Source organism: Emydura macquarii, unplaced genomic scaffold (genome assembly GCF_026122565.2).
Source record: "Emydura macquarii macquarii isolate MOO-44397 ecotype Brisbane River unplaced genomic scaffold, CSIRO-AGI_Emac_v2 contig_2768, whole genome shotgun sequence".
Classification (NCBI taxonomy): Eukaryota; Metazoa; Chordata; order Testudines; family Chelidae; genus Emydura; species Emydura macquarii.
The window spans coordinates 37,926,617-37,940,282 of NW_027132905.1; positions in this window are offsets into that span (position 1 = coordinate 37,926,617).

A 13,666-nucleotide genomic window follows, 5' to 3' on the forward strand; every position below is an offset into this window, starting at 1 on the left:
TGCGCATGGGTCAAAACACTGATCTGGTTAGTGAACCATCTGTGCTCAACTTGAAGGGTGGGTGTGTTTTCCTGGCAAACATTATTGACCCCTGAAGTAATTTGAACCCAAAGTTCTTAGGAGAAGGGTCAGCCTGCCCTCCGCCTCCATGCATTTTATAGGACTGCTCCTTTCATCTTCCTCCTCAATATCTCCTTTAACCTGTCCGGGAACCTCTGTACTGGGGTGCTGTGAGCACTTCCCCATGCTGCTGCCCAGTTGTTTGGACCCTTGAGTTCCCACAGCTGGACTTGTCTCATTGAATTATTTACATGTCCATGAGAAGTGGTTCTCTTCCTTGGTCTTTCATAGAGCCATAATTGGCCCCACTGGATGTCAGGGAGGGGCATGGTGCAAGAAAGCATTTCTAGAGACAATCCTGGATTAGCCCAGTGGGGAAAGGCTAAACGCCTTGGCAGATCTTTTCTGCCTCTAATTGTAACCATTTGAGAACTCTCCCTTTCTGGAAATGTCAGCACCTCACAGACTTCGTTAGGCCTGACATGACTATAAGAACTGGACCGTTTCCCTAAGGTGCATTGCAAAAAGACCAACTTCAGCTCATGCTTGTTAGTGAATGAGTTTATTTTAATTGTGTCCTGGCTTTTTTGTTGCCTTTTTAAAAAAAATGCATTAAAATGCCCAAAATGGCCATACTGTTTCTGCTTGTTGAAGGCAGTGATGAGCCTCATTCATCAATCTGTCTGAGGTCATTATGCCTTTTTGGGATTAATGAGACTCTTTTTTTCCCTTTTGAATGGGAGGTTAATTCTCGGTCATTCATCTGAGGAATGCACAACTCTGAAAGAAAGTAAAAACTGCTGGGAAAACAGGAAAAGACAATTTGTACGGCATTGTGTAAACTGCAGATATTCAGCATGAGCAGAAAGAAACCATTCACGAGGGGAGATGCATAATTTACTGCAGCGCTTAGGCTGCGGCAGGGTGCAGGGCGAGGCAGTAATTGATGAGGCTATTAATAATTCTGCTACAGAATGAAAATGCAGCCTTACCTTTGCCAAGCCTGGCGTTGCCTATTCCACACTTCGGGCTGCTTCCGAGAACAAGACAGTCACAAAGAAAAATAACGCATCATGCGGGCTTATGCCTTTTATGTGTTGTGAGACAGCTTTTCCAGGCAAGCACAAACTGTGTATGCAGCTTGCTATGTTCACCAGTCCCATCTCTTTCTTGCTGATGGTAGTCATGTGTGCAAACAGGCTTTGACATACAGAGCTGTGCTACTGTGCTGGGGAGCAGCTGTCCAATCAGCATGCAGAAGAGCTCCTTTGTCCATGCAAAGAGATGGGGTGTGCACTCACTATGGATGCAAGAGGACGCGGTTTAGTCAATGGAGCTGGTCAAAACACTTGTTTTTTCCCGCTGTGTAAAATTTTGAAAGAAATGTTTTTATTCAAAATTTTACATTTGAAATTTTTTTCAGGAAAATTTTTACATGAAACGAAATGGAATGTTTGGTTCATTTTGTTTCAAATTGAAATTCTCGCTCTCTCTTTTTGTTTTTTTAAAATAAAAAAATATTTTAAATTTCAATTCATTTTCCCCTCCCCCTTTTTTTCGCCATTGACTGCAATAGAAAAAATTGTTTCCAGGGTTTTTATTTTTTTCTCCATTTTCCCTTAACTTCCTTCAACTCCTTTTGAAATTGCCAAATTTTTTCAGTTTGTGAAAACCAAAATGAAACAAAACGTTCAGCTGGACATGAAACAGAATGAAAACAAATCCTTTTATTTCATTTTGAAACTTCCCATTGCAATATAGGAAAAATATTAAAAAAATGACCGTTTCCGATGGGAAAAAACTTATTTGTTGGATGAAACCACATTATTTTTGGTGGGAAAACTTTTTGACTGACAACTCTCAGCCAGTCTGTTGGTCTGCCTCCTGTGACAATCCTGGCCCACAGAACTGCCCCGTATTTGAGACGGGATGATCCTGGACAGGATGAACTGCACTTTTCTTTATTCTTTTTGCTTCTGTTCTGGTGAGAATGATTTAAACCGTAAATACAGAATGAAATCAATGTGGCGCTTCAGGTCTGAGCTCCTTTCCCTCCCTCTCGGCTCTGCCTCTCGCTCCCTCTCGGCTCTTGTCTCTTTCTACATTGCCCGACCCCTTCTTTCTGTCAGCGGTGCCAGCTTCCTCCACCCCTCCGCCTCTCATACCACGCACTAGTAGGACTGGCAGCAGTGGGCCCGGCGTTTTGTGTGGGAAGGTTGCTGACGCCTCAGACCGTGGAGGTTGCAGACCGTCAGAGCCGAGCCAGGTGTACACTGCCGCCCACACAGACGCTTGTGTACATCTGTGTGACAGTGTGTTGCAGAGAGGCGGATCGTGCCATCAATCAGCCTCTTGTTGCCAGCCAACCATGCATCTTACAGAGACGGGTCTTAGCTATCCTGGCTGCAGGGGTGAGTTTCACCTGAAAAGTACCAGATTCACAGCTTGGGAAGCTCAAGTCCTGTTCTGATCCATATGAAGGAGGCATCCTGAGGAAAAGCAGGTCAAACTCCACCCACATCCCCGTCCATATGCTTCACGTCCACGAAGGGTGGCCAGAGAGAAGCTCAGTGTCCTTTCCTATTCAGCCCTGGCAAAAGGGTCTCTGCTGATACTACCAAGGGCGATGCCACGACTGGTGAGATGATAACATGCCTAGCGGGAACGGGGCTGAACATAGTTAGGAACCTTAGCCTTGTATTAGGTAATACCATACAAGATGTCAAAGGAGGTGGATCGATGGTAAACACTAACCCAACGTAGAACTAGATCCTGGAACACATCTGCCGAAGCTCAGAGATATTAGGATGCAGGGTTTGGTGTCAGACCCATCTAGTTTAGAGTTTAAAAAAAAAAAACCAAGTTAATAGGAAGTTTCTGCCTCGGTTGGCAGCTCTCCTGATGGGCTGGGGCATGGTGCTGAAAAAGGTGAATTGTATAGCGTAAGCTCCCAGAAACATACTGTAACTGAGATACAGCCTATAGAGAGAAGTCTAGGAAGACGTTCCAACCCTTAATATTTAGCCAGAGTGAACTCCCAGCTGCTCTCAGCCATTGGTAGAACATCATAGACTGGGATAGTTTTTTTTCTGCCATTCAAATTAAAAATATTGCATCTGTGGGCAGATCGACAAAGGTTCAGGGTCCCTTTCCTTGGCAATCTGGAATCAGATAAGAATCCAAGGATTTAACAGTGGGCTCTGTGCCTGCCTTCTGCCTGTGTAACGTTGGTGATTTCAGTGGCTGTATTGAATGCCCTCTGTCCTTCTCCCCTTGATCTTTGTTAATCCACACGGGAAAAAAGACTATTGAAACATACAGGAGAATATTAAGGGCCTGATGCAAAGCCAACTAAAAGCAATGGGAGTTGTTTCCAGTGGCTGAGGATCAGGCCTTGAGAAATTCTATCTTGCTGCTATTTTTTTTCTGATTTTTGCTTCCTTGAATAAATGTGATTTCCTTTCCTTAAAAATGGTTTGCTATTTTTCTTATACATTAACTTTTGATTACAGGAATAAAATTACCAACACAAGTACAATAAGGCAAACAGTAGCAGCTGCTTCACCATTCATTTCTGTAGGCTCTCAAATTATCTGCAACACCTTTGAAGAGATTTTTTGTTTCTTTAGTGAATATTTAAGGGTTGTGGTCATAGGAACCTAAAGTCAAAACTGCTTGTTTTTCTCATCTTGTTTTTTTAATAGCAACATCAGAGTACTAAATATACACAGGGAAATTAGTATAGGGTCGCATATACAGTGCTTTCCAAGTACATAGCTTTGAAATACAGAAACAAATTAAAAAACACTCTTGGATAAAATAGTTCACCTGTATGGAAACACAGCCTTTCGACTCCTTCTGAAAACCCATTGTCATTTATTATTAGTAATATGGCCATGATATGCCTAGAAAAGGAAAGTACAACATTAAACTGACACAATGGTTTAAACCCGTTAAAGACTGATAAACTCACATACATGTATGTAGTTTATGTGTGTGTGTATGTAGATAGTGTGTGTGTGTGTGTGCATGTGTGTGTCCGCATACAGAATATAATTTTCACAGAAAAATAACAAGAGGTACTCCATTATGTAAAACTGTGGTTACAAAGTAAAAGATTCCTTACATTAGAAAATATTTTGGCAAAAGTGAAAATAAACTGTAAACTTCATTGTACATGTTCTCACAAGCAATAACAATAATAAATAAAAATAAAAAACAAAATCCTCAGAACCTAAAATAATCTTGATCAGAAAACTGTGCCCTAACTGTATGTTTTGTGCAAGATTTATTCTTTCTCAGAGTAACAATTATCTCTACTCATGGCACTCTTAAAAATGTGTCTACAAACGTTGTGAATACAAAAAAGAGTGTGTGGGAAGCATCATGTGACTTCTGCAATAAAAACTGAACCCCAGTTGGGCTTTTAAAATGGGGGAGGGATTTCTTACTAGTCTGCAAATCTCTTACATATTTCATACCTGATTGAATGAAATCTCCAGCTGCATTATTTTTGAAGGGTATGGGTGAATTATATATATAGCATGTAGAATTTTTATTGATTGACAAATCTTTTAACTCCCTTGAACAAGCTGCCAGAGGAAAAGAAGTAAATAGAAATGAATCTTTAAAATAATATTTTGAACTGGTTGAGCCATTTTGCCAGCTGGGCAGAGGTGGCCATTTCTCCCACTACATTTTAAGGTACAAGGAGATGTCTGGATATTGCAAAGATGTTGCTCAATGAAGACAATGCTTTTTCACTTTGGCTGGAGGCCAATAAAACCGCAACAGCATTTATCTACAATCCTGCCATTCCTGAAAGATGCACATCTTTCCGAGGTGTTAACACCACTTGTGCCTTTTGAAAATATTAATCTTGTAATAACAGTAAACTAGGGAATTAAGCGATTTCCTACTAGTAATTGGTGAAGCTCTGCATAAGAAGTCAAAAGACTGGATGCTTGTCTGACTGTCTGCAATGGAAGTAAGGCTGGAAGCACAAGCTTGGATTGCCTTCTATTTTCAGATAACACCAGAAGGTTCAGAAACATGAGTAGATAAGAGGGCCAAGGACCTGACCAAAAATCCTAATCTAAAAATTCCCATTGACTTCAGAGAATTTTAGGACAGGTCTCAAGCCCTGAAGTTCTTCCTCAGTTTTTGCTCAGTTCTTACTTGGGGAAAATCCCTACTGAAGTCAATGGGAGCTTTTTCTGTGCAAGAACTAAGTAAAATGGAAGGCTCTGGTCCTTTAAACTTCTCCTGATGCAATCAGGCCCTGCTCATGTGTTACAGTTGGCAGGATAAGGCCTGGATAGGGGTTTGGCACAAAAAACGAACCAAACTGTTCTGAACCTCAAATAAGTTCATGTTGCAGATTTAGCTTCAAGGCAATAGGATTTCCTGGTGTAAGTAACCCTTTGACTCCTACCCATTACCTTTACTGAGAGAGAGTAGATCTCTACAAGTTTGGGAAGCATATAGCAACTTAATTGTTGTAGTGTATTTGTGTATTCTTCATCAAATAAAATGAACTGAATGGAAACTGAAAGAGGTGAACTGAAATTGTCTGGCATGATAAACAACCTAGTTCTTTGTTTGAATTGCTCTATCTGCAATGCACTGAGATGAAAATAAAATTTATATTTAAGTGTATCATATACACACTCGGGGTATATGATGTAATGAGATACACACATTTCTGGCTTACAACATAGATCTTGTGTCGTACACATATCTGAATATCACTGCAGGCCATGGGTGTCTTATCTCTAACGTTGCTGTGGTCTCTGAGAATTCCTGCAGACCATGTGGCGTTCCCTAGAGCAGTGCTACTGATCGGACATAAGAATACTTAGCACTTATATTGTGCTGAACATGTTCAAAACAGGATACAGACATCAGCTAATTAATCCTCACAATACCCCGGCCAGATAGATTTGGAAAGTATTATTATCCCCAGGAAAAGAGGCAGAGACAGTTTAAGTGAACTGTCCCCCTACAAAGGGGATGCATTGAAAGATGAAGGCATACTGCTGCTATAAGATTCCCATGGAGAAATCTGCCTGTAGGCATAATGTAAATCTAAACAGAAGACGGCACCTGCTGACTCCTATCATCAGATACAGAGTGTGGGGTGAACGTGTTCTCTGCAATATAACAGGAAAAGAATTGATAAGCATCTATCTCACACAATCATATAGTTCTACATTTTTTTTTGGGCTTCCATTAGCTACAAGGAATGAATGAAACACAATTTGTTGTTTTTTAGTTGACCATATAAAAGGCCAGGACATTACAGTTCTGCATGATGAATCATTGTATTTGCAGTTTTGAATTTTCTCTCTCTCCTGCTGGCAGTTTTACAGGTCAGTCCCTTTATTGGTTTGTTTAGCATACAAAGGGGAGCGAATATTCCTTTGATAAAGTGCAAGTGCTGTTGGTCCTTACAAATAAGGGAAGTTTGTGCATGTAGTTTTGCTTTGTTTTGCCACCGTCTGGTCTCATAGTGATCAAAACTGTCCCTGTGCAGAGTGCATGGAAGGTTCGTGAAGTTGTTATCTGAAATTGTACTTGAGTCACCTGAGGTCCGAGGTATTCTCTCTTGTGGATTTCCTATTGGTGCTTATCCCATGGGAGTTTTGGCCACTCCACTCCCTACTATGGCATATTCCTACAGTCTAGTTCAGACTCATAGATGCAAAAATACATAACAATGCTTCAAACATTTTGGAATAAGGGATTTGAAATATATTTTATGATGTCAAATTGCCATTAGGATTACACTGGAATACCGACAAATACTACTCAGGGCAGCCAACAGACAAATAAATAGAAGATCAATGGGTAAAGATACAATACACAATCTTCACAGCTGGAAGAGGGTCAACGTTATATAAGTAAAACAAAGAAGGAAAATTCAAATACTCTGTGATGAAGAGTTTTGATAGTTTTCGAGGGCTGCACTGTTTACACTGGCAAAACACAAAAGCCCCCATATACTGAATCAACAGATTGCACCAAAGTAATCACCCAAAAATCACATTAATCATGCAAGTTTTGGTTTAAATGCTTGCTTTTAAAAAATGGTGTTTCTTATTAGGTATATCGCTAATTGTGACCAATACCTCTTCTAGATGGTGCTAAGTACTGCTTACACTCTGAGGAATACATGCTGGCGTTGGGGGGGGGGGGAGGAGTGAGGATCTCAGTCTCATCTCACTGAAAAGTGCTTTACTGCTGTGTCTCTACTGATGTCAATGGAGTCACTCCTGATTTATGCCAGTGTGAGTAAGAGGAGAATGAGGCCTATATAGCGAGAGAAATAATAATGCTGATTAGTGGAATTATTAATCAAAACAGGCTAGTTGGTTATGCTTGTTAATTAAGCTCTCTGCACTCCTAAAGCAATCTAGTGTATGTTCAAAGCCTCTCTTCTGTGAATGCAGTGCTTTCATCATTACATCTGGGATGTCACACTGGATGAGCACAGCACCTCAGTGAATTTGAATTTAGGAAGTAGAAGTCATGCTGTTATGTGGCCATGGGTTAATACTCCACTGGTGATTGCAGGAAGTCCTGACAGTATCTGCCCCTGACAGCAGTAATGTTTTGGAGAGATGGAGGAAGAGCAGGGAATACACGCACATTGTATTTCCAAGAGAAGTCTGTCGAAGGAGTTTCTGTTCTTAGGTGTGACATTTTCCTCTGTATAGAGACCAGGTAACAAGGACTGTGCACTACTTACATCCTGTTTAGTAGGCCATAGATGGGATTTCAGTGGTGCACTGGCCTCTGCACAGAGTGGATTTCATTCCCTACATACATTGTCTCCTCCCCTTCCTCCACAATAGCACGTTTCAGTCTTTAAACAGTAGCCCTGGGAGAGCCTGGAATTGCAGATCAGTAAACTTCACCCTGCTACAATAAAAGACCACAACAGCAGAATGCTTGGGGAAGAAGTATACGTAATCCAGCATGTCCGTGTACCCTTGGAGCTGTTTGAAATAGTTAGCACGGGAGCACAATTTCTTTGTATTTTCTGAAAGGTTTTGCTAACAGCACCTGCAAAATATTATTAAGGGAAAAATTCTGATCCCCTAACTCATCCTGAACAGCGCCTGACTCTGTGAGCAGTCTTACTGAAGTCAAGTGGTGTTACCCAATTTAAAAGGACCAGAATCTGGCACAAAGGCAATAAATGATCATAGGATTAAGAGAAAAGTTTTGTCGTGGAATAAAAACTGATCTATGAAACGTAATTGTAATGTACAGCTGCAGCACAGTGCAGAGAGGTTAATAATAGGTTACACAGGGGGTTAATATTGGTGGTAAAACGGACGCCAAGCTGATGAAGTTTGCTGATTAGTTGTTTTTATAAAACCTGTGAAGGATAGTGAGAAATTGAAGCAGCATGTAGAGCATTAAATGTTGAGCAGCACAATGGCAGATAAAATTTAACTTGGAAAAATATAACAGCACACATGGGCAAAACTATATTATGCTTCTTATATATGTTACCAGCCTTCAAATTTGCTTGGTCTTATAAGGAAAAGGATTTAGGGCATTAATCAAAGCCCATCAGAGTTACTTTCTAATGTCTTTCTAATGTCTTCTAAGAGCTCTGAATCAGACCCATAAATGTTACGGTGGGGCAGGTCAAGGAAGATTTCTTCTCAGAGCTCAGCAGCAAATTAGCAAAACACAGTTACATTAAAAATGGATAGAAAATAATACAGAAACACAAGAGACTGCATGAGTTATAATTTCTCACAGGTGCAATGTGCACAGTTACCTAGGTATAATGTGGAGTGTTTTCACTTTCTTCTAAAATAATTACATGTTGAATGTCATACAGAAATTGAGTCTAGTACCTAATGTATAAATATAGATGTAGCTCTGCCTAATTCCAACACTCAGAGAACAGTTTGTAAAGAAAACTTAGGGGCTTTGGGTTAAAAAAGCTGCTCTCAGTTACACTGATGTAAAGTAACTCCACTGACTTTTATTTCACTGGTTACACCAGGTTTATGTCAGAATCACTGAGAGCAGAATTTGTTATTTTAGACGTGTCAGGTCACATAAAATATTTGTGGTGGATGCGACAACTGAAATTATTTAGATGCCAGTATCTAAAAAACAATTAGCTATATGACTTGGGAGTTTGATAAGTCATTTGTAAAATGGGGGGTGCCTCTTTCAGGCATGTATGGAGCAGATCTTAGATATATGAAAACTATTGGCTAACGTCTATTTTGAAGACTCACCTACTTATTTGTCAAAATGTGCATGCAACAGGACTCCTTTCAATCTGTAGAAACAGTCGCTGGATAAATATCAGCTGCTGTAAGTGGGTTCTAGTTGTTCCCACACCTCATAATTAAAGACAACAGCCAAACTTAACATTGGGTTTGATCTAGCTATCCAGCACATCAACATCTGCTACACTACCGCCAATCATCAGATCTCCAGTCCCTCAAACAGCAAATTTTAGTGCATAAGTCAACATGTTCCAAATAGTTTACTACTCTTAGCAAAAGAGAACTCCTCAAGATCAGATGCTGAAAGAATCATGTGATATATTATTGGAAAATAAGAGACTGGAGGCTTTTCTGACATAAATAATCACACACAAATCACATGTGAAATTCAGTCTCTATGAGAACTCGCATCTGACTTAGAAATTCACTTTGTGGCAACAAAACTCCATCAGTCAGGAGTTCACAGGAAGCAAACACCAAAGGAGTGTACCCAGAACCACAGTCATGGTGACTGCATTTAAAAATCAGAGTGAATATTTGCAGATATATTTTTGGAAGTACTCAGCAGCTCCATAAAGGAACAAGGAAAGGGATGTAAAATACTATTTCACCCATCATTAATGCAATGGCTTTGTGTAATATGGTGATTCATAATTTGCCATGATAAGATGAGACTGAGGTGTGCGAAATACAACAGTGTCAACAGTGGAACATCTTCCCACAAACTGAGTAATGTTTAAAACTTGTCCCTGGCAGCCCCTAGATATAACACTATAAATATACAAATAGGGGTTAGGGCTCTATAAAACAGAGGGAGCTTACAGCTGTTTCCAGGGTTTCCTTCTATACTCCTTCTCAATATATTAATCCAAAAGACAAAAAAGTTCCCTACTTTTCCCTGGACAACCACTACACCTATACCTGGTTTAAAGTGACAGTAACCCTTGCTGCTGGTTTCAATTGTTCTTTTCCATGACACTTCTTCAGTAGTTATTGTCTAATGAATGGACACGGGTGCTGATACACCATTCAGACTCTGCTTTCGGATTTTCAGCAGTCCAGTCCAGTGTATCCTCTCAGACTCATATATCTTACCATAACCTGGAAAGTGCTATGGAGAGTTGATCACTTTGGTGTCTTTACAGATGCAATTTCTAGTGAATGGGGGTGGGGAATGGAAAGGGGGAGTTTGTATCTGTTGATTTTACCACAAACAAAATATCATGAGATAATTTTGATAACCTTGGCCAGGGCTGAAAGGTTTACACAGAGCAGAAGCCATGCCATTTAAAGAGCATCAACCTGGGTCACTTGGAATGACATGTGGTTTTAAATTTACACCCCAAACACAGAATGCTCTTCTAGCTCATTGCTATTTCATAGCAGTGCTGTTACTTGAGTTCTGGGCTAAGCTCTGAAAGTATCAGAAAAGCCATGTGCATGGACTCTTCTACTGATTCCTTTCCTGTGGCTTAAATTTGGGGATTTTTTTTTTTTTAATTTCACAAAAACTGGAATGCACTTTGTGATTTTAGACCAGATGCATATATACTTTAGTTATATTCAAAACACTTCTCAATTTGGCTTTTTTTTTTCAAAACAGCCTAAAATAATACTAATCATTCTCTTTCTTTTGAGAACTGTCAGAACTTACTGATCATATAAATGAACATTTTCAAGCATTTCTCCGTTAGCTCTAACATGATCCCTTCTGGGTCTTGTTAACACCATGGCAATTCTACAACAGACAAGAGAACTGTCACTTTAACAGCGTTTCAGTACCTTCTCAGGGAATACTCTAAAATCAATGGTTTACTGGGCCTTGTAAATAATTTGTTCATTAGTGGAAATTTATTTCAAATATATATATATGTGTGTGTGTGTGTGTGTGTGTGTATGTTTGAAAAGCAAGCTGCCAAAGTAGAAAACGTCAGTTTATTTCGTTCACACTAAGAATGTTAAAGAAATCAGATTTGTAACCCATGACACAATTTTTTAAAAATGAACATTTAAGATTTTCAAAAATTGCTACAGTACAAAAAGTGTTTGTGTTTGTGTGTGTGTGTGTGTATATATATATATATATTTATATCTATATGTATATATGTATATTAACCAGAAATACTGACTCTATCAGAAGAGATTCCCCACCCCTGTTTTCTGTAATATTTCTACACATAATTCACTTAGCTCCAGCTTCTTGTGAAGTCTTTCAGATCAGTACATGGCACATAATGGTATTATTGGCACAGGTTCAGAATCACAGTCCATATCCCAAACTCCAGATGTTCAGTCCTTTTCCTTTCTTTCTTCTTAACTTTCTCTTTCTTCATAGGGTTCTTTGTTTGCACATTTTTTTCTCTTCTCCAATAAATGCGCTCTTTGAAAATGCAGTTACCTACAGGTGTGTTCATTTTTATAAAAATATATTTGGCCCATAGAGTGCTGCTGTTTGAGTCTCCTACTGGTAAACAGAAATGGTAGGTATAGGTAACCCATTTTTTTTTACAGGTTCACCAATGGAATCCTGTTAAGGATGAAAAGAAAAATAAAGATTAAATTATAACTGGTAAATTCGGCAAGAATATATTGGGGTTTTTTGGTAATGTCTTAGGCACACACATTTTCATGAATACTTGGCTATTCTCTTTTCCCTACATTAAAACCATAATTATTCATATTTATCCTCTTAAGATGCTGGATGTGCCCATCTTTCATGAAACTTAGACCCACATTAAGATTTATGGATGTAAATGAAAATGGTCCCAATGGTAAAAGTTCATGGCCAAAGCACCATGTTAGGGATATATTCAATTGCCCAACCTGGGACATTTAGTCTTACTGCAAAAAGAATCACTGAGCATCACACAGAAATGATATTCTGGGCTCCTGCTTCCATTAATGCTGTTGCATCCAAAATGCATGCCACTCCATTTGTTTGCCTGCTGTAGCTTTCCTGCATTCACGGCAGAGTATTAACTCAGTTTCCAGTTTCCTTCATACTAGACTCCTCCAGTGAAGGACAAAGTAACCTGGCTGCCAGACTCATTACTTCATGAGTAAACGGAATCCATGGCTGGCTGGAAAGCTACAACTGTCCAGAGTTGAAGGACTGCAGGGAAACATGAGGAAGAGGACCTGGTGCTCCTCATTTAGTCAAGCTTGCTGAGCAGAAAAATCCATATTGTAAACACACAGCCACACAGTCAGCCTGATGTCAATGCACAGGCCAAGCCTGCTGGCCAGTGGCAGGCAGATTCTGCTGCTTTCCTGGAGCCTGGGGAGCCAGGGAAGCCCTGATGTTCAACGGAGAGTTACCATGCATCCACAATTATCTGACTATTCAAATACCTTGAGAAAATCTTTTCTGATGATTTTTCTGATCACACCAGAAGCCGTACACATTGAAGGTCTCAGTAGGATGCATATTGCCATGTGCTTTCCAATCCAACTTTACAAAATCAAGAAGTTGGGCTATTTTGGATAATGTTCTTAAAATACCCCCACACTTTGGGGTCAGCTCTCAATTGCAAGTCAGCCCTTTTGTACTTCTCTTGTGGGCCAAGGGATCTGCAAAACAGTGGAATCCCTCTGACAGCCAGCTCCTGCATCACTTAACTCTGCAATTCCTGTCCTGAGGGGCGTGGTGGGAGGGAACAGGGCAAAACGCTACTGCACTGGCTGTTCTCAATTGATGAACAATGCCTTAGGGGCCATAGTCATCTACTTTTGAGGGTACTGTGTACAGGGGCTGGGGAAGAACTGAATCTAGAACCAGGAACCCATATCTAGATTCTCTGTGGCTGAGTATGTACTCAGACTCTCTGTTCTACCCAGTATAATCCTGGATCCTCAAACCTTGTTAATGGTCACACATCACAAGCAGTAGTATTGCATATTTCTGTTATGAGACTGAGATAGCACAACTGTTGTTTTTAAACAAGCATTTCAGATTGGTTTATCCGCTTAAACAGCTCTTGAAAAGGTTTAGATTTGTACAGCTCACCTAAAACTTGAGTGTGTTTTGGGGGAAAAGCCTTTTGCGTTAGGGGGCAGCTTTCTAGAAATTGTGTTGATAGAGATGCTTCTCGTGAACAGTGGAAATGACTAAGAGGCTTAGCTGTTCCTTATTTTACACTTTTATCTCTTCAATATGTTTTCCAAACATAATTTATTTCTGATCATCCTTAAATTCTAGAACTTTTCTTATTCAAGGGAATATGAGAGGAATATGAACACTAACAAGATTTTCTAAAGTTTAAATGCTCTAACAGAATCCATAGAAAACTGGTTAAACATCAACAATAGAGATCCTGTTGAAATTTCTCTTCAGCAGTTTATTT